Here is a 22,574-nt window from a genome sequence, read left to right on the forward strand (position 1 = left end):
TCAAACCAGGGACCATCGCACCAGTCATTTTACACCCTAACCACTGATCTACCTGAAGCTTCTGAAATGATCGTCAGCCTGCTAATACTTGCACCTCTCTATGGCCGGATATGATCCTCTAATCCATAACAAATGAGCATATGATGTTGCGCCCATTGCCACAAATGTTTAACATCATAGGAAGCATAACATCGGTGTCTAAACACCGAAACCCTTCTACCGTACAAAATCAGTTTATTAGAAAGCCTTATTGCGCAAAAAGACGCAAAACTGAGTGGGAAAGGGACTGACTGCTAGCCTACTATACTTATTTCGAGGTTCCTTCAGCTCCAGACACTTTCTGAAGTACGAGTTGCACCAATGGTACCCAGACTTTCGTCATCGACTCCGTTTACCTCAATCAAGCCAAAGTTTAACTACTAGTCTACTCTCTCTGAATTCGACAGAAAAGTTAGCACCCTATCCGGCAATGATTCGGCAAGCACAATACACGGCAAAGCCAACACAACTTTAAACACTAGACAAGTTATTCGACTGAATTCCCCGTTGCACAACCAAACATTCCTTGTTCCATTGCGGAGTGGCCGACACCAGCTTACATGAGCTAAAGTTCTGAGATGATGGCTATTGGAGACATGAAAACGTTCAGGTCCCTCCACTCACAGAGGAAACGTATCAGAGCCGTAAAACCATACAGCCAGTACTGTAGCCTGATACACACGTCCCTTGAGATTCAGGGAAATGACCCTTCGACGTTATCAGCAAACGCAATCGTAACCTTAGAGATTCGTGTACTGACCTCATCTGTTCCACTACACTCAGGACTAATACAAATTCCAGGTTACGACGAAGTTACTTCCAGGCGACGAAGACAAGTAACGCCAAGAGCCTGGGGTCAAACTGACCCTCTAAACTGGACTCAACACGGGCCCCTTTATTGAGAACAGGCACGATAATCAATTCTTCCCAGTCGTGTGAGACGCGATTCTTTCCCATTGTGAAAGTAAATGGTCCAGTTGAGCGCTGACTGAGTACTTCACCCCTATTGTACAACAATGCGGGTCGCTGATCCTCTGGACCAGCAGCTTGTTTTCACTTGGGAGAACATATAAAGCCATGAAACTCCGAGGCCGTAGGATGTTCCAGAGTCAAGGCCGAGGCCTTTATCGTAGTTCCAGTATCCAAGTGAGTGCAGAAAGTGGCCACGAGAATGGTCGTCCAAAGTGCTCGGTCCAGCGGTTGAGGTGTCCTTCTTTACTAAGGATGGTTCCGCCAGTTTGATCCTGAATAGTTCCGCTCAAAGGCGGTTTCCAGAGACTCTACAGGAATCGACAGCCTCCGGGGTTTCTTACAGTTCCTTGGATTTCCGTGTCCACCAGGGTCCACGGGCGGTGCACACCCAGTGTTTGAATTAGTGTCTGACAAAACGTCGGGTTGGGTCATACTTGGGACTGGCGTGAATAATTCTCGGAGATTCAAGCACCACCACTGCTCAGCCCGATATTCGTTGCTTGAAAGGACCTCGTGGCGCCGTACCACAGGTGAAAATCCAGGAAACATGCAGTACAAATTTATACTCAGTAGTGCAACTCTTGGAACAGGGTCATTAAGACATCTTATAAACTGGTCTAGCTTCAGGATCTGCGAGCCTCGCAATTGCTAATCGGCTTTTCACCCTCTACAGTGTTCTGAAAAACGAAAGGCGAAGTGATTCTGGGCGAACGCACGGTCAAATTCCACACCAGTGTTCCAAAGTGGGTACCAAAACCAATTACTGATCCGGTCGTTCGGTAACTGATGATGTGATCAATTTTAGATCGTGAACCTAAGTGGCCAGATAATTTCGGATGATAGTATTGCATAAAAAAGTTTGCGGTTATAAAATAACTGGAACGTCAGTACGTACTGAGTTTAATCCAAGCTGACAACCCAATCAGGTCTCAGGTGTGCTAAGCCAGAAGAATTTTGCACTAAGATATCCGGCAACCGCCAATATATATGAACGTTTCGCCTGTCGTAAAAGGACATTCAAGGTGTCTTAAAAATTGCCTTTGATGCTGTCAGAGATGCAGTCGATTGAAGCGAATGCAGACACGGCAAGCCGACAAAGAGCAACTTTGTGAAACTTCTTTATGGACGTTGCGAGACGAACCGCAGAGAAGATCATTAATGGGTATCTAGTCAAGCAAGGATCATTCCAGTAGGTGATCTAGGATACCGACTTCTACAGAGCCTACCACAGTGGCCTGTAGATCACCAAGGTTGTGTATCCGGACGCGGGTAATGAGCCGGTTAGACCATCCATGGTACGTGAATATCGGATTTTCGTTTCTGATACACAGCACTTGCAAATGTCAAGCATACCAATGGTGAGAACAAAAACGGCTTGTTTTCCTGCTTGCTTCAGAGTGCGAACACTTAAGGCGGCCAGATAGACAAGAAATCGATGCTTGAAGATTGATTTCGAAGCGCCTGAGGCTGTCGCGCCGGTTGATACGTCGATGGTGCGGGCAAGACTGATGCAGGACGAACTGGATCGTCAGTTCTAGCCAAAGGGCCTGCAAGGAAAGAGCTATCAATGGGGTGGGAAAAGATGAAAAGGAGAGCATGTGGAAGGAGAAGGAGGCTTCATCAGCAACCTGTGTGAGTTTATCCGCCCCATTGTATGCAGCAGGTAAGGCAGACCGGCTGATGACACCATACGGCGGTCTTTATGGGATGATTATATTGTTAGGTGTAGGTAGCATGATTGTACACAGGCTTTGATACTCAAACGTGAGCAGAAGAGTGACAAGGGCACACGATCAAGGTCTTTGACTCATGACCCCAAACGACGCGAACGCCTGTGATCACTTAGATGGATGAGTGGTCTGTGTGACGAACCTGCGGTCCCATAGTGTCACGCAGCGAACCCTGCAGTGACCAACTGACTGCAAACTTCCTATTGTGAACGCCTTCTGCCGTTGAACTAGCCTTTAATTTCAGCTGGTTGTTTGTTGTGCTCATTTGCTTATAGCATTCGACCTCACTTCCGTCTCTATAGCTTTGCTGATGCTTGTACGCTTGTTTCTGGTTTTCTGTTCCAGTCGTCCACCCAACCGACTATACTTTTACTGGTGCTAAAATGTACGGCCGGATATTTCATTGACCAACCCACAGCCATTCACTCCCAGCAGACTCAGTCCGCATTCCCTTGTTTCTAAGGCATATAGTCTAGAGCTGTCTTGCTTTAGTAGTTTATCCTGGTTCCACCACACAAAGTTGCCGTCGATAAACCCACCAAATATGTCTCTTCCCCGTCTATGAAAATTATTTACCTCTGCCCAAACTTCTGCACTGTTAGAAACTCAAATTCGATCATTGCTCGGGCATTGTTCACAGGTTAGGGTTGGCTGTCTTCCGACACACCTTGATCACTTAAAAAAAGTCCTGTAGACGAACCATCGCTGCCTGACAACCAAATCGCCTGTCGATGAAATGTATTATTTGTCTATTCTACTCCCACTACAGCAGTCAGTGTTTTTTAAAGCCTGACAGTGCTCCACTTGTCTTCACGAAAGCACCCAACGCTCCAAACAGATTAAGGTTAGTCATGCAACTGAACTTCATCTCTCTTCCAAGGACAGCCAAACTATGGAACTCCACTCCCTCAGCTTCAAGTTATCCCAGCTTTAAATAAGCGGTAGGGCTAGGAAACAACAGCAAGCGTGCCAATCGAATCAGTTGTACACCATGTCCTAAAGTGTTTTCGAACACCTGCAGGCGAGGTTATGTAGGTCTCAACCAGAAAGGTGTGAATATACATAGCATTAGTTTGACTGTAGTCACTTTTGTTTCATATTGCCATATCACGTGGCCTATCTTCCAAGAACCTTGCGCTAAAAGTCGTTCGGAAAACAAGGCTTTGTTTGGTGACGGTGGTAAACAGAATACAGGACCTAACCAACTCAACTTGATAACTTCGGTCTGTTGCTCTAAAGATTCTGGTTCGTTACCAGGAACCCGCTTGTGTATCACCCCGTCACCTACTGGATGTGGTGAGCTAACTTACTATGCTGCGGAGACACCAGTGACAAAATGTTGGGAGGTCCACGGATCGGAGTGACTAAGTATCAGAACCGTTGTTGAAGTTTTTTCGCCTTTACGGCCACTGAGCTTCAGTGAAATTCTTTTTTATGCCATAGTGCTGACCACCTACAATTGTATCTCATACGATGTTCCCTGCACTATGCCGATTGATAGCACTTAAAAGAGAGCTTCTCGGACACACTTCGTTCAAGAGTGGCTTAGGTCCGGCGGAAGATTAAAAGCGTGTTGGCTCTTGACAGAAATCACTATTTATAAGATCGCTGAAGGCTTCAATAGCCAGGTGCCGGTTTCACCCGACTTGGATCTCATCAGGTACGCCCAACCCCTAATTTTTCGTCAACCTTAATTTCTATTTGAACACCATATTACACGCATGTGTCAGCAGTGACACACCTGAATTCCAGGTTAATAACTCAATTCACAAATAAGTGTAGCTCATCAATCGGGATGCCAGCTCGTCTTTCCGTTTGAACCACGTAAACAAGCGATTCACTCAAGCTTCCGGCAGCACCCATTATTAAAATGACTCTATTCCCAAAGAACAAGCTTAGATAAGGCATAGCAACAGCCTCTGGCACCATAGAAAAGTGTGCCTAGTTTATCCCCAAAACGATATCTCCTTAGTACTATCCAGGCGCAGCGAAAGCTGTGTCAGGATGGTATTTTTTTAGCACATTTACGTATCCAAGCTCACCACAATTTTTGTCAAGCACAGCGCACTGGTATACTACAAACTTCGAGTCTGCTTTTGGAAGGTTCCGGTTGCAGTGTTAAGAGTCCGTTTGCCAATCTCCTTCATAGTCAAAAATTTTTCAGTTGCGGGTTAGCCACGTCGGCCATTGCTCTAGCTGTCGGCATAATGAGGTCCTCCATTGGTAAGTCAGGTCTCGTGGCTTAAGGACTCCCTTCGAACCTATAACTAGTTGAGAGCAACCTTCTGGGTTTTCACTTATGAGTTTTGGTCTAGTTATCACTTTTTCCCTCGGCCTGCCAAAATGTTCGCCTCAGCTGGCAGTCTGAATGTTCCACCATACTTGGTTCTTGTGCAGAAAAATGTCGGGCTCCGTTCCGTATTTATCGCCTTCTGGTAACAAAGCTACGTGATCCGAGCCACCTCGTCAGTAGCTACTGCTGCCTATTGTTGATCGATAAGGCGTTGAACCTTACCGTGTCGGTCTAGACCATCCGCAGTGGAACACTGCTGCACTCCACGAAAATACCACACCAACCCCCTAATTATCTGTGTGGTTAAACAAATTCTTTCTGTCAAATCTGAGCGGCCTGCTCGAAATGTGACGGGAAACTTGTGAGGCGGAATCCGTTTGAGACCCTTGACTAAGATGTGAAACCGAATGCTACACGCAAGCTAGGATTCTCAGCCCATAGGGATTCTCATAGGCTTCTGAATTCCTCTCACCCACTTCGTGTGCCTTTCGTCAGTGCTCCTCAGCGGAGTAATGCCACAATAGGACAAACAATGATAAAAATATCACGAAGGCGTAATGTTTACATCATGAGGTAAAAACGTAAAAAAAAGTCTGTTCTGGCACGAGGCCACCAGAAACTGGAGGATTTAGAGCGTTTGCTGCAATGATGCAGGACCTATTGATAGAAAGCAAAAAATCGACCATAAAAAGCAGGACAATGATTTAGTTAATGTCAAACCAGAAATGTATCAATTTGTGTAGTACGTCGTTATATGTAGCCCTTTGGAATCCAAAGGGGCGGCTCATTGGAAACAAGAGCGCTTACGGGAAGTCTTCATCATCAATAAGGCGTTTATAGAATCAGCCTGAATATCAAGACGACTTACTGACTCAGACGCTCCTTCAAAACTGCTGAAAATAGTATTGGGCTGACTGAAGAGGCATAAGCTGTTCTCGGCCGCACATATTGGTTACGACTGCAACTGACGTCTCGTGAAAAACTCGCAAACGGGGGAAAGTGGTTAATCCAAAATTTAGGGGTATTCAGAGGGCCTAAAATATGGCAAGCACCACTGATAGGGACTTCAAAAGAACGACAAAGCGTAAAACATCTATCGCACCAACACAACGAAGAGCCCACTAAAGGGCGATTGGCGTGTAACAAGATTCAAAGCTCAATTGAAAAAATGACGGAGGGGAGGACTGGATGATTTCACGTACTGAGACAGCTAAAGCACGAGGTCGCAATTCCTAGATGGCCTTTCTCTGCAAAAGAGCAAGCACTTGCCGAGGTGAAGCTTGCCATTTGATCAGAGATGTCTTTGCTACGTAGGTTCGCCCAACGGTTGAGGATAAGAATGGTGTGTCAAACTCACTGCCAAGAGATACAGAACGGTTTTTCTCTACAGAGCCCCTAAGACAACTCGTTGATCGACTACGTGGATTCATTGGGGACGGTCAATGGTTGGACTGCACCGTTGGCTGGCTGGCTATAGGCAGTTTCTCCAGAGCTGTCGGGGAATTTCCAACCTGTCACTGTTCCAATATGTCAAAGGACAAACTGAAATCACGCTAGAAATTACGCTCTGAAGTGTGTGCTCTTCTCAAGGCAAAAGTGTTAGTCAATCTATCTACTGTCGCATGCTAAAGTATGGCCTCATGATCCCTGCACTAGGATGAAATCAGGGAAGACTGCCTATAATCCATTAAGACAACCCTAATATAAAATTACTCTAATTGAGAAAGTCGCTTTGAAAGGTAACTTGAAGAGCTTCCAGTGATGATGAGGAACCAAAAGTATGTCAGGCACCTAGAAGGCTATTCTAGAAACTTAATGTTCTGAAAGAGAAACCACTGGGGTAACCTCTGGAGTATGATCTTTTTCAGCTGTCACCTAACGGTCAAGCTTAACGTAGCGACGTTTCCAACTCAGATGTCCCACTTCTAACATCATTCTTCCAGTCCATCTCTGCACTAAATTCGGTTATTGGTTTTCTATTTTCGTACAATGGAGGTAAGTTGTTTAGTCGGATAAACGTACTCAATAGGACCCACACATTTCCCATCGCCTAGAGCGAGAGCTAGTAGGTCTCAAAACATCCTGCAAACTCGTAGTAAATAACTTCATATTTGGCTCGCTTTAAATGAGATGCCTCCTGTATGTCGGGAAGAACATCCTAAATCTGTGCAGGCCTTACGGCGTACAGAACGTCTCCCAAGCCTAAAAAGCTCCTCTAACGACGTCGGACTTCCCCAGCAGGATAATTTTCTGCTATTCGAAGGGACAAACAGCCCGCTCTCATAAGATTCATAAGATTGTTCGTGATGACGTGTAGGGGGGTTCCACATCCTACAGAGCATAATAGATTGCGTCAGGATATTCTCGATGCTTGATGTCACTCAAGCGACTGGACAACAGCGTAGTGCAGCTGCCACGAGCAAGACCAGCCCGCGGTGGAACTTCGTTCCCGCTAGGACAGGAAAGAGTTGTATGGGTAGGGATTTCCACATATCAACGCGTAGGCAGCAAAAATATTGATGACGACCCAAAGAGAGATGTTGGAAAAGTAAATCCAGCTCATGGTAGTGCTGAAATGGCAGAGCAGCTGACGTTACGGGTGGTCCTGAGCCGTCAGTATTTGGTACGTAAATATGAGGTGACCTCCCACAGCCCTGTAGATCGTGCGGGTTCCAGCAGTTCATTGTATGGGATGTTTCAAAGCCCTTGAGCTGACATGGTGCGGAGCAGCACAAGTTCCAGAATTTCTAGATATCGGCTAGGTAAAAAATCTACACATGCACTAAAAGTGCGCTCTGATATAAGCTGAGATAACGTGACGGTATAAATTCTTCCTTTGAGCTGAGGAATCATCGTATCAACCGTGGGTCTTGATGAGAAGTTTATATCGCTTCCTGGCACTGCGAACCGCTCCTGAGATCTCACTCGCGATTTATGTCCCGCTGTATTCTTCGGGATAGACGGCAGGGTCGGTTTCGAAACGGAAAGTCCATGGTGGATGTGACAGGGGAGGGATTACCGTTTAGTTTGCCGATGCCGTTGTAGCCGATTGTGCAGCGTAACTCGCAAAAATGAAGACTGATCTCCGTTTTGAAAAGAAGCAGCGATGCTGTAGATACCATTTCTGGACAGAACTATCTCCTTCTCCTCAAACAACCAGTGCTGGATACCGAGAATAGGAAATTCAGTTCTACCGATTTTATTCAATATAATTTCTCACGTCCCCGCATATCGAATAAATTTGTGACAAGGCCAAAAAGTACCATAGATTGTGGACAAGATTCGAATTAGTGCAAAAAGTATCCATAAAATGTTCAGTTGGTGTAGACAAACAATAAAACATGAAATAGTCTACTGGTCGAGTGAGGAATCAAGATTCAAGAGTTAAGCTTGGTGGGTAGGCGCTTAGTGGTGGACGGTATCCAGAAACAACATCTGCCTGACAGTAATGCAATACGGGTATGATGGGTTATCGAGGCCGAGCATCGACGTTGGGGACTAAATCTAGGAGGTGATCAACATTGGTAGAAATCTGGCATGTGGTCCAGTTGAATGGAAACTTTCAAGGAGAGTCTAGCTTCCATTGATCATCATATTACAGCTTGTCGAAGGTTGTCGGCCTGGAGCAACCAAATGAATGAACGGGATTACAAGAAATAGGGGTTCCGAGAACTTCGCTAATTCATCAAAAACAACATCGAATGCGGAAATTAGCTCTGCCGTTGTGGCAAAATTAAGCACTGTAGAAAGGGCAAACTTGTTGACAGCTATCACAGAGCCCACCCAATACCTGGGCATCGTGACAGTGCTATTTACAGCTTATCATTATGTATTCTGGTGAGCAATCAAGGGCTTCTAGACTCTTTTCAGTAAGTTTTTGTTTCTCATCGCAGACTTCAGTTGCCTGTCACAACATACCACCTGAAGATTCTTGAGGGAATTTTGGGTGCGTCGTATATCTGATGCACAGGGAACAAAAGCATGAAATCTGAGGTGCGGCAGATGGGTTGGGCTCAAGCAGGGGAACATTTTGTCTCTGTTTTGCAGTCAGAGAGAGAGAGAGACGCAAATCGTCTCTTCCGAGGCCTGACATAAATTCTTGTGGAATCTGATAGTTGGTTGATATTCTCCAACATCCGGTCGAATGCCGTCAGCGGTAAACACCTGGAAAATGGCACACGTCATTTTGGCGAGAAATACACGGAGTTCCAAAGAAACCAGAAGACATTTCAAAAAGCCTCAAGGTGTGGGAGATGGGTTGGGCGCAAGCAGGGGAACATTTTGTCTCTGTGTTGCAGTCAGAGAGAGAGAGAGAGACGCAAATCGTCTCTTCCGAGGCCTGACATAAATTCTTGTGGAATCTGATAGTTGGTTGATATTCTCCAACATCCGGTCGAATGCCGTCAGCGGTAAACACCTGGAAAATGGCACACGTCATTTTGGCGAGAAATACACGGAGTTCCAAAGAAACCAGAAGACATTTCAAAAAGCCTCAGTTCTTGTCACAGGATTTGATACCGAAGAGAGGTAGTTTCTCGCGTCTCAAGGGCAGACTTCTCAATTTTTGACATTTCATTTGTAGGGAACCTTTCACTTTGACTCACTGCCGCTATTGGATGAATTACTTCAATGAAAGACAGTTTACACCGTTTATTTTAGCTCCAACCCGACAAAAAAACAATACTAGAGCTTTTGCGATTAGTCACTGTTAAAACGTATTTTTTCAGGATTGTGAGAAGCCCAAGAAGTGGTCATCACCAGTGTGTGGACCAAACTACACTGGACGGAGAACAGTCGCTAATGTCGTCCCGCTGAGTATCTGAGTTAAAAACGCCCACCACTCTGTCCAGTCCGCCCTATAACAGACCCTGTTAATCGGTTGAGCAGCTAGCCTCAATGCTCTCTACCTCACCGGCTAATTTCCTGCTTTTTCAAAATTACGCGCCTACCCTGCCACCAGCCCTTACACCTAATGCTATACTGACTTTCATCGGAAACCACGAGATACCGCTGTTACCGCTAATGGTAGCCTCTGGCACCGCCATCCGGGTGTGCTGAGTACTCGCCAAGTAAAAACACACTTATGGTGGTTTTCCTTCTGATTTCAAATCGGCAACCTATGCTTGACCTCGGTTACTGATGCAGCCAACACGAATTCGACCTCCTGTGGGTTCACTAGGCATGCTTCGCCTCCTATTGAAATTCTCCTGTTAATGGAAATCGTTTCATCAGGTACCTACTGATCTCATTATGATCTCTGCACTTCTAAAGCCTTTGTCTTCGACAGTAGATTCCCTTAAGTCCCTGTACGCCCGTCATCGTATCTGCATCACTCCCACCACACGTCCACACGGATCCACAACCGCATGAAACTTTCTTGTGATTCTGCACCCGCGTCGGAATTCTATTGTTTTTGGTCGTCCGAAAGAGGTAACCGTGGAATTTATAACGGACCTAGGAGGTGTGTGTCGCAGATCAAAGAGAGAAGTGCTCTCAAAACGATGCCTTGAGTAACTCTAGCGGGGACAGGTACAGAAAAAGGGTAAGTCAAGCTTGCATTCACTAGGAATGTCCCATGTAATAAAAAGTTTTTATTCAATGTAAAATTTCTTGTTGAATCTCCAATGAATTATTAAAACGTGTGGAACTTGCCTAAATGCCTTTTCCGTGTTGCTATCTGTCCTATTCTCTCAATTCAAACACAAGATTACAGGTTCTGCTGCTACCGATTCACGCACCCTTTATTGTAAGCCGACGTGATATTATTCAAGCCTTCTGGATTGCATTGTAGCATTTAGATCAGGTTGGCGCTGATTCGGGTCGTAAAACAGAGAGCATAACACAAGCCTGCCGAGTGATTCAGTGTGTTGATTGCTCCGTCACGGATTCCGCGCAGTTCAGTTACCATCCACAATAGGTCTGTCTACCACCAGGATATTAGACTCTGACCAAGTCATAATTAAATTTACTGTGTAAGACCTAACCAGTTAGAAACGCTGCTTTTTAGCCGAGACTCGTGCTCAGTTTTTGGCCTTCACTGATTGAGTGACGTGAGGTTAAGGTTCAAGAACAAAGCAGTTATACACTCGGGATTCAGGCATGTCAACTAATCAGGAACGATGCCTCCTGGCGGTCATATTCGAGTTATGTGGATCACCCAGAGGATGCCAGTCATGGCCGAGCTGAAGAAACATTTTCTCATCAGCCGTTAGTCTACCATCTTAAGAAGACTAGATATACAAAACTTGCTGTCATAAAAGCTGTAATATTGGGCATGTTTTGAGAAAAATCTTTACAGGCAGTTTGTCCCAAGAACGGCTGACATGCGGTATTTTTCTTAGATACCAGAAGCGATAAAAAAGTTCCTAATGCCGCACAAACTGTCTTTTGTATATGCTTATACTCTTTATCTTCCAAGAAACACAGGATTAAAAAATTTGGCCCCTTCTTAGTTGGACTGGTGTATTAAATCCATTTTGAACAGTGTACACATGTATTCACCAGGCTCACCAAAGTTTAGCATCCATCGTTACCGCAAAGTTTTGTTTTAGAAAGTGTAGCTGCTTAGACATTGTTTCCCAGTCCAGGAGGATTGTGAAGATGAAGCAGCGGAGGTCGATTCTTATAGTATCACTGGAGTTTCTTTAAAAGTTGGGTCGATAAGTTTTGCCGAAGTGCCGGGCTTTTAGAAGACCAGACGCTTGTGGTATATTTAGATCATTATGGTAAAACGGTGAACATTTCGGATGTACATTTTTTGTTTGTGCAGAGATGAACTGAAGAAAATTTTGCCTGAAAGAAGTTAAAGGCTAAAGGGTAACAGGTAAAAACCGAACACATCTCCTAAATAAGTTTCAGTGAATGCCAGCTACTAAAGTTTCTCTTCAGAATCAACAAAAGCAGCCAAACGCGACAGATGGGTTGGTCGATGGCCTTTGAATTGACGAGTTTCTTTAAGATAGTCAAACTTGTACACTCATAATGGTAGGTTTATTTTTCGGTTTGTAGGGAGCATACCAGTTGGATATGATTGCGTCATTACAATTTAACGGTGACGGGGTACGGCACAACGGCTGGATGTCAGAGCTGAGGGGGCATGTCAAATGGGTAATAAGTAGTTTCCAACTCCGGGGAATAAAACTAAAAAACGATGCGTGATGTATGTCCATTTCATCAGTGACGCCGGTTGACTTGAACCAGAACCAAACAACGTTGCTGAGTCTGGGTGACCTTGGATGCATAAAGCGGAATAATGTCATAAACTGGGGTGTTGGTCGCCCGGCATTCGAAAAATGGAATTGATTTTCTAAACTCTACGGTATTTCTGAAGTTTAACACTCCATACTAAAGAGTATCTACGTCTAATAAATTTATCTGAAAGTTACTGGGTTAATGAGCTTTCAAGTGAGCTAATCTTCAGGATCATCCATGTCTACCGATAGGTAAATCGGAGCATAATGTAATAGATATCGTGAATGGCGACAATGTGAATCGCTTACAATGAACGGAAGTCGCGAGTAGTTCTGCAGCTGCAACAAATCATCTGGAATTCTTATTGTGGTTGAGTGAGCAAAACATGCCGAATTATTACTCCTGTCAACACTTTTCTGTCTGTGTCTGCTTGACCGGGCGAATACCAAATCATGCGCTATAGGACCTCGATAACTGTATTTCGTGTTATCATCATGGTAGACTTATTCATTATTTTTGGATGAAGAGTCTGGAATAACGTTTGGCCTGCAGCTTTTGATTAGCTGGGGCCCTGGGTAAAGTTTAGTAATAAAGTGCAGTCGAATTATCGTAACTGACAGAACATACCACGGCAATCATACCGCCAATCATAGCGGACAACTAAGCAAACCTTGCTTACTCGTATGAATAACATACAGCTAGATGTCCACGACACCTAAACAACCAGCCAGATAAAGGGGACGTCGGTTGTAGCGGGCAGCTGAAAGAACCTAGCTGACTCACATTACCAACATGTTACTAGGAGTCTACGATGCCTAATCAACCAGTTACATGTAATCAGCGTCGCTCATAGCAGACATTTGCATGAATCCAGCTGACTCGTATGCGCATCCATCTAGACCGGGAAAAGCCAAGGATCCAACTTGAACGAGAAAAAAGGTGAAATTCACTGGGCATTCTTATCGCTACATGTGCCTTGGTAGGACGTGTACTGTCTTCCCGGTGCGTAGTGTTCAGCGAGTCTCCGAAGTGCAAAAAAGATTGGTTAGTTTATCGAAATATTATGCTGATGCAGGCGGATGGTCAAGCGGGAACAATACGCGCTCTGTTAAGCCAGCGTTTCAGCGGCTGGCTAAGTCCATGCTTACCTCATCCGTATTGCACTATTTTATACAGCTGATGTGTATCAAGTAATAAGCCCCTTGAAATTTGAGACTTACCCGAGATGTATCATGCCTCATTAAGGAACATACTGTAAATAGGGGCCCTTGCTTGTCATGATTGTCTCCTTAAACAGGCACCATACACCATTTGCATCGGCAGTATGGTTGTAAGCAACTACTGTATATCAGATCTTCCATGGGCCGAAATGCGGACTCGTATGGATTTCGGGAATGCACTGTGCTAAAATCCTGTGATTCGGTTCAAATAGACGCTACACTTGCCTTCTTTGTGGAACGTGTAGCCGCACACTTATACTGTTTCTTAATGGCCCGGGTGCGACAAAGAAAAAACTAATTAATAATATGCGCACTCACCTTTGGATAAGCCTCAAAACTGCCACCGCACGGCGGGCAAGATTCATCAACCCAACACTCTACTTGATGTGATACGTCAGCCGTCGCACACCGGCGGTCACTGCGACTTATCAGCGGGTCAGAAGACAAACAAAAGCCTAATTCTGTGTCGCAGGGACGCCATCTGGATTACGGTGCTTTATCCTCAACCACCTGAGCAATCAAATGCTCGATGGCGGCCATGGCTTCCCAAGTGCTTCCTTGCGGTTCCGTGGTCAATTCATCCATTACAAAAGTCTTCGCCCACCATTTTCTTGAGCTAGGCAGACAGTTTTAGAATAGGGGCAAACTGTGAGCTCTACACAAAGTGTATATAACTGGACGTACGGTACCCATCCCGTTTTTGATTGGGTAAATGGTGGATGCTGCACCCACAAAACAGACGTTAGTTGTTTTATGAGGACTCACACAAAACGGTTTGTCACATGCATTCTATTTACACTGACTACATTCGGAAAACGTCAAAATGGCGCTATCTGCTGACACGTGAAGAAGCACAGATGACGGTAGTGACCTTTCTCTGACCGAGGCAGTAGCATCCGTCTAGGCTTCTAAATTTTTGCCAGGAATGAAGGCGTATCGTTTGCCGTAATAAACCTGACCACCTGTCACTGACTCAACAAATATGGCCGACACTTCAGGCAGTAGCACAAAACGGTTTGTCACATGCATTCTATTTACACTGACTACATTCGGAAAACGTCAAAATGGCGCTATCTGCTGACACGTGAAGAAGCACAGATGACGGTGGTGACCTTTCTCTGACCGAGGCAGTAGCATCCGTCTAGGCGTCTAAATTTTTGCCAGGAATGAAGGCGTATCGTTTGCCGTAATAAACCTGACCACCTGTCATTGACTCAACAAATATGGCCGACACTTCAGGCAGTAGTTTTATATTGCCTGAGTTGTAAGGACTTTGCCAAGTTCATCAACCAAAAACTGGCACACTTCATACAAAGGCATTTCACTTCTCAGGAGGACGTTTTAGGTGCCCGGTTTCTCTTTGTTTATCCATCCATTCAGGGGAAGACGATTCTTCAAAAACTTTGCCGCCTTATGATTGCGATCGAGATAACATGAATTGGCCGGGAGACGGTTCCCTCGATAGAAACGCCCTGGATAGCCGGTGCCTCATGTGCTGTCTTTAATGGCATATGCACTCAGCTTACTTGCTGTTTTTGGGTTCAACGCCTTTCTGTTGGTTGTGCTGGCGCCTGGTGCACTGATTGTGCGCCCTCTTTTGATGTGGAACAGCCTTATTGCTTCGCTTACTGGCTACACGCTCTACATAATTATCTTTCAAGCGTCGATTTGACGCATTCTCAAATGCTGCGAAAGATGAAAAGCGGACGAACACCGATTTCTTTGATAAAAATATACGAAACTATTTTTGATGCATTACAACTTCAAAATCGGATGCGCGACAGTAATTAGAAAGGGAAATTAATTAAAACAGATAGCAACGAAATGACGACAGATTAAGGTGATGTTTGGTTTCAGCACATATACAGCAAAATACGACATTTTCATTCATCATTTTATTTCGCATGAAAAGGTTTCTCAGGGGACAAGAGGGTTTTTCAACCGGCAATCGGTGGAGTGCTGACGTTCCTTGTAATGGAGTATTTTGATTTTCCGGTTTCTTGGTTAACCAGTGATGAGGCTTTTCAACAGGTTCACTCATCACCACTGTTGCGGGCCGCCCAAATCCACAAGAAACGTGCTGGGAATAGTTCATCTCGAATCCTCATGTTTTCAAACACTTGTAAGCACATATTTAACGTGCGACGCGGATTTTGTCACTAACTTTTTCTTTTCAAGTGGAGCTTTTTAGCACACCGCAGATAGGAACCATTCACCTGGGACACTAAATGCCTAGCAGTTTTTTCTTCAGCTCATTACAATGCTGACTAGACGGGAATGTTAACGAAATTGCGATTAGGACACCAGCGGCTTTGCTTAATTTTGTCTTTATTAGTCGCCATGCGATACGGCGGCCCCCAACTAGTTGGAGAGCTCTTTGGCGCTAAGGCATTTTTATGTATGAAAAACTTTAAAGAAGTTTGAGATCTTTTCAGCCCTGAAACTTGGAAAGATATTGTGGTAATTTGAAAATTCTTTCTCCACGGTACTTCGAGTTCGCACTTTACTTGAGCGCTGCATGCGGTCACTCTCTTGTACAAACAACTATCAATTTTTCAGTGCAGCTGCATTCATTATATCTTGTGTGTGATTTACTCAAAAGATAAAAATGACGTGGTTATCCGTTTGCTTGATACACTGACGGACAGTATAAAAAGGGTAATTTTTATTACTTGTTATTTTGTTTACTTAGGTACCACCTGCATCAAGTGATAGGTTTCAATATTCTTCCGGATCAGGTAAAGTTGTCTTCACATTTGTGTAACTGTCAAGCAGGAAGGGCCACACGTTTTTTAAGTTACACATAACAAGTGGGCGCGCATTAGGTGTTGTAGGCAAGTCGCTCGGTAGTTGGACGGTGTGCAGGCAATGTGCGTCCAGACGCCCTTTCCAGTCACCTTTAACGAAATTTGTTTTAGGCCAAAATCGATCACACACGATTTGTCCCCACAGTTAGTATTCAGTTAGATGGCCATTTTCGGTTGCGTATCTGAAAGCAAAGCGCAAAATTCCGCTTTCCTTGAAATCACCTTATCTAGTTTGAACTGTAAATTGGGTTTTGCGGTTGACGGTTTCTATATCTTCAAGAAAATCGCCGATCCTATATCAGATCGTCCACCATCTCCAATTCTCAATTTTCTTCACATCCTGTGTGTGCGCAGCATAATGATTGCAGCAAGCTGTTCCCAAGTTAATAAGTTACAATGTTTCAACTTGCTGGTTCAGGAAGCAACCATACCATATCTAGTCGGAGCCTCAGTGTGTTCGTAAGACCCTTGAAATTTTATCCGACTCAAATCGCCGCTTCGTGGGTAGTTGCTCTTCGGCAGTTTTCTCCTGATACCCCTCGCTTCAACGATCCTTCCTAGTGATATCGTTTTATTCGCTAAGACCCGTTTGCTGATGAGTGCTAAGGTGCTTAGGTTGAGTATGTATGCTGCAGAACACTGCATATGAATTCAATCTACATGTTTCGGGCCGCAGCCGCTGTCACCGTTGCGTCATCAAGCATTGTGCATTTACCTTACGGACAGGCTAGCGAAGCCCCGCCAGAGAAAATAAAATAGCGGAATAAACGATAAAAGGGTAACTGGAGCTGCATTCGTATAGACATGAGCAACTTAGAATCTAGAAACTTATTTACCCCGTAATGGGCTGGTTGGTATTTGTTTAGGATACCAGGTGTATAATGTGAAGTTCTTCTAGATAAACACACCCGTTCGCATGTCGAGTTGGTTTTAAAGGAACCCAACAAAATTTCACGTTTATGAGTTTTTAGGATACCAATTGTGTAATGTGAACGCAATTTATTTTATTCCAATTATATTACAGCATTTCGTCCAATTACTGCTAACACAGTGAAGTTCAACAAAAGTGAAATAAACGTCCTCTTCTAGCCAACGTTGTAAACTGCATTTGGGGTGGGAACCAAACTGATCGTCCAGAATATTTGGTTTCATCTTCTCTGCTAATGAAAAGGCTCGTTTCTCCGAGTAACTTTGACCAGACTGAACGAGGTGAAATAACCTTGACCCACCGTTGTCGTTGAAATCACAAGCCGCACCAATTCGAATGGACAATTTCGTGAAAACATTTGTGCGTTTTCGGCCTACTGTAAATGATCGAAACGAGGTTCATACTACCTTGAGCAATATTGAGGTAGATGCCTGATGTTTGCGGCGATCGAAGCGATTTAGAAAGAACTATGCTTTCATATTCGAAAGAACCCCAAATACGGAATAATAAACAATGAAATTTCAGCTTGGAAGTTTGTGTTTGAAAAAGTTTTCCGGAATGTGGGACAGGATCGATTCTACGAAGAAACTTCCAGCGATCTAGTGAATTCAGCCTTAGCAGGTGTCAGTGGTAAGTGAAGTACCATCTGCATCTCCATCACTGAAGACGTTTTTATAACAATGTTGATCTTATGTCCTTGATTTCGTAGATCACAACTACTAAAGAGTGAAAACAACATGTGCCTGTAGAAGTCGAGCACGTTCGCTACAGAAGCGATGCAATTTACATGATATCGACTTATCTAAGCGAGCAACGGAACGGAAAGTGCACAAAACTCATCTTTGCCCATTCTGAAAGTGTTTCCAATGAGAAGTATTCTGTCAGTGGTCCGCTATGGTCTCAAAGCTTGGTTATATGTCTGTGTCTCACGTGGACTAATTTGCCAATCTCATCTCTTGTTCAGTCAAACCCGTCTGCTCCTTTAGTCACCCTGCTCTATCCTGCTTTCTTTATCAGAACGTAGCCCGTGATTTCATTCCACTGTTGCACCTGCTACAAAGTATGTATTGGCTGTTATAATAACTGGGTTTTGCGCTCGTACACTTACTGCAACCACGTTTTGTACTGTCACCTCTCTATAGACTTGCACAAAGCAAATTCATGATATACCCATTCAAAAATGTTTTTCAGATGCATCTCTATCATTAGGAGTTCATTTGACAACGATGAGCGTTATTCACCGGTGTCTGGCATCGCATTTTGAAGATATGTGGGCACAGTGATGCAAAATGGTTTTTGAAACTTTTCGGAGGATACTGTTCCAATTATTGAGAGTTATGTTTTCTCAACGTTTTGTGAAACTTTTCGCACGGCTTATGCACACCAGGATAATAAGTTGGTGGACTAAAGCTATTGTGATTTGGCTGAGAGCCTCAGGGAGGATTTAACCGTAATCCCTGTCTGTGGCTTGTCGAAGACTTGCCTTATACCACTATCCGCTCTAATAACATTAAGGACACCTCTGTTATGAATGAAAATCACCGCGCTAATGCCGCAAGTAGCTAGAGAAACAAAACCTCCCTTTTACCTCCCCTAGCAGCACACGCAGTCCAAAGTAACCGAGTTTTCCGGTCATACAACGGTTATATAACCGTCTAATAACCGACTTTTATGGTTAACAGATGGTTATTTGCACCAAGATAACCGTCAAATAACCGAGTTTTCCGGTTGTTGCTCGGTTAAATAACCGTCAAATCACTGGTTTCCAGTTATTGCTCGGTTAAATAACAGTGAAATAACCGTGTTTGCCGGCTACTGCTCGGTTAAATAACCGTAAAAATTTTTACGGTTTAAACCATGTTTTTCTGTTGTTTAACGGTTAACTAGCCGGGTCTACTGGTGAGTGGACGATTAAATGACTCTCGTTAGTGAAATCACCACCATACTACTGTTAGTCGCTCTTAATGGACCTATCCTACGTCGTCATAACGGCTTAACATAGTATACGTAACCACGCATTAACCGCATTGTAGGGCCACGGAGAAGCTAAATAACGGTGTCGTAGCGTATTCCTTTCTAGAGGGACAATCTGATGGCTACTTGACCACTTATCAATCGAGTTCAACGGTTAAGTAATCGCGCAAAACGGTTTGCGGTTAACAAACGCAACGTGACTGACCTACACTGGTAACCACACCCGTGCATATCGCCGTATCAATTGCAGATAATAAACCTGGTAACGGGATCTTAGAGGACGCAAAACAAGGATAAAATTATATTTGATATACGAAAATAATTGTTTCACAACCAAACCGAGTCAGTTCGGAAGCACGTTCAATTTGATGATCCCAGCTTCTTGGTTTAATACGGACGTCTGAAACAGTGACAAAACGTATGTATAAGCATTCGATGTATCGGTTACTACTGATAAACTTGTCCCAGTGCAAAGTCGAAATTTACTGCCAACTGATCCATGCACGTTCTATGGGCCAGTTGGTGACGTGCGTTACCGAACCACTTTTGGATTTCATTATCCAAATGCTGTCAGTAACAGTCTTCGCCAACACCTGTCGGAGACACAGGCGCATCCAACACGACATGATGATGCAGGTCATTAACGACAACCCCCAGACGCAGTAGCTCTTTCAGTTCCTGCACTACGTCATGCAGGTATGTGCAAACGTCCTCGGGTTTACGAACTCCTCCATAGAGCCCAACAAGGAATACTGGGCTAGTTAAAGGCCGCACAATACGTGCTAGTATAGGCCAGATTACGGTTGTACCGTTATTGTGCAGCTTCGTCCCATCTACATTCATATGTAAATGGATAACATGAGGTTGGGGTGGCAAGTACATCGGCACAACCCGGCGAAGCCGGTTCGCAATGCCAAAGTGGATGTATTCTCCTAGGGGTACTTCTCTAGTTTGACATGACCGGGGTGTTCTCCTCAGTGTCCGCGAGCCTAGAGGCAGTTTAGGAAGCTTATGCTGCAATGATACAAGCAGGCAATCCACGGTACTGAAGGGGACATTGGTCGAAAACATCCAGTCTCGGAAAATGTCCGCCAAACTAGGCTGCACATATTCTCCTCTTCATTATCCGCCTCATTTTTTTGTTCATCTAATTAGAACATTATTCATCTAATGGCATTTTTACTGTGCGCTGGTGAATCGATCTCCTGATCTGCACGGTGAAAGTCGCGTGCGTTTATCGAATTGGGTGGTTGTTCCAAGGCTAACTCTCTAGCACGCTTTAGTTTGCGGTTAAGTGTCCACCTTGAAATGAGCAAACCACGTTTGGAAGGCTACAGTTGTCATACACGTATCAGCAGTCATGACTTACCATTCCTCCAGATAGAAATTCACAAACACGAGGAGACAGTAGGAGTGTGGATCACTGACGATCCTGGGAATGGGCTTGGCGGCTACGGCCATTTACTTAAACACTGATGCAGATAAACAAAATATGTCAGGAGGGTTTTTTAAAATCTATTGGAATAATGCACTTTTGTTTTATGCAAAACTTTGTGTGATAAGAAAAACTTATGTGAAAAAGTGTGGCAACAACACTTCATGTTGATTAGGTGATAGCTACACGGTTAAATAACCGTCAAATAACCGACTTTAACCGCCATATAACCGACTAATAACCGAGATGTGCTGCTAGGGTCAAACTTGTTGATATTTTGTTGATAATTGTCGCATTCAGGGTACTTTTCACTGCTGATGACGTTTTTGCTGGAGTAGCTGATGACAATATTTCACAAAAGTGGCTCCATTGGTAATGGTTTTTAACCCCACAAGAATTTTAATCATCCGATTATATCTTGCCTTACAGTATGCAATTTACTTGTGTGTTTGTAACTAGCTTTCAAGAGGTTTAATATCACTCCCATATATGTATCGAAGAAGACGTTATAATTTAACACCATAGGTATTATTTTGTTGTTATTCTGTTTAAATAAGAGATACTGTATCAATAAACTTACATATTTCAACCATTAACAATGTGTGTGATTGAAGTATACTCACTACGTAAATATTAGGTTAAAAAAGGGGCCCGGCTGAGTTTTGAATTGCTGTGCTCATATCCAAAGTTGTATTCCATCCACAGTCACTATTTTGGGTACTTTTATTATGCAATGACTACGTTTAATTAAGCGAAAGTTTCCAAAATAGAGACGGATTTTATTTTTACAGCACTTGTCGTGAAGTTTCTTAGCGTGGATACGAGGTTATCGGCCTGACCTTAACAACAAATAGTTTAAAAGAACTGAGTTCTGTGACCGAAATCTCTGAGAATAGAGTTCATTATTGTCGTCAACATTGGAAGAGTAAAATCATTGTTTAGCCACGAAAATTCACCGCTGAACAATTGTAGTATATTTGGAACTCATGCACATCCAGAAATGACGGTGTGATTAAAAGTTTAAAATGTTCAGAATACATGGCAGAAACGTGAATCAAGTTACATCGCAAAATGTTCAAAATGTTTAAGGCATTCAAGAATTAATTGCGACATGGTTTGTAGCCTTGACAAAATGGTAACAGAACCCTCAAAAGTTTTTCAAAAAACTTGTTAACCTTATTGTTCCCAACAAGGCTATTAATTTGCAGAAAATGTGCATGTTTTAAACTCTTATAGTGCCTATCAGCGTTATTCTCTTACTACGGCCTGAGAATTGACAATTTTATACTTAGAGTCTACTGCGGTGAGATTATTCCTTAAAATTTGGGACGACTTAAAAATTCTTATACTTCTAATGCAAAATACAGTGAGGGTGTTCTCTTCTAGCTCTGCTTCCTTTTAGTCACTGTCTAGTGATTGTCGGCGTTGAAAGGTTGTCTTTTTTAACGACCAGTTGTGATTTTTGTAGCATTTTGAAATTCTAATGAAACGTGCAAGACTTTGACTGCTTGGAAAATGTCTTCATATCATTTCGTCGCACCAGGATGAGATCTTTGCCACAACCAAATACAGTCTAAGGTTTATGCAGTCCTAAACGGTGCTCCCTTGTCGAACATTGTGGGCGTTAACCGTGATCAACAAACTCTGAAAGTCTGCTAAGATGTATGTCATGCAGAAATCAAATCTCCCGTAGATCAAGAGCTAGAAATATACTCATCGGGAGGATTTTGTCTCCTCTAGTATTCGACTAAATTGTTTTTAACGCGGCTTATCAAATCTTTTAGACTAGTTGACCGTAAGTGACTGGACTTTCCAGGACTTTTCGACAATTCTATCAAGTCTGATTTGAAAACGTTTGTACTGTATAAACAAATAGACTACCGCATCTAATAATCACCGTCCATGATGATTTATTCAACCGTTTTGGGCTTAATCTATCCTAATCATTTTTTTATCTGTGCGTATGCGAGTGGTTTTTCAAATGC

Source organism: Opisthorchis viverrini (assembly GCF_000715545.1).
Source record: "Opisthorchis viverrini unplaced genomic scaffold opera_v5_131, whole genome shotgun sequence".
NCBI classification, from domain to species: domain Eukaryota; kingdom Metazoa; phylum Platyhelminthes; class Trematoda; order Opisthorchiida; family Opisthorchiidae; genus Opisthorchis; species Opisthorchis viverrini.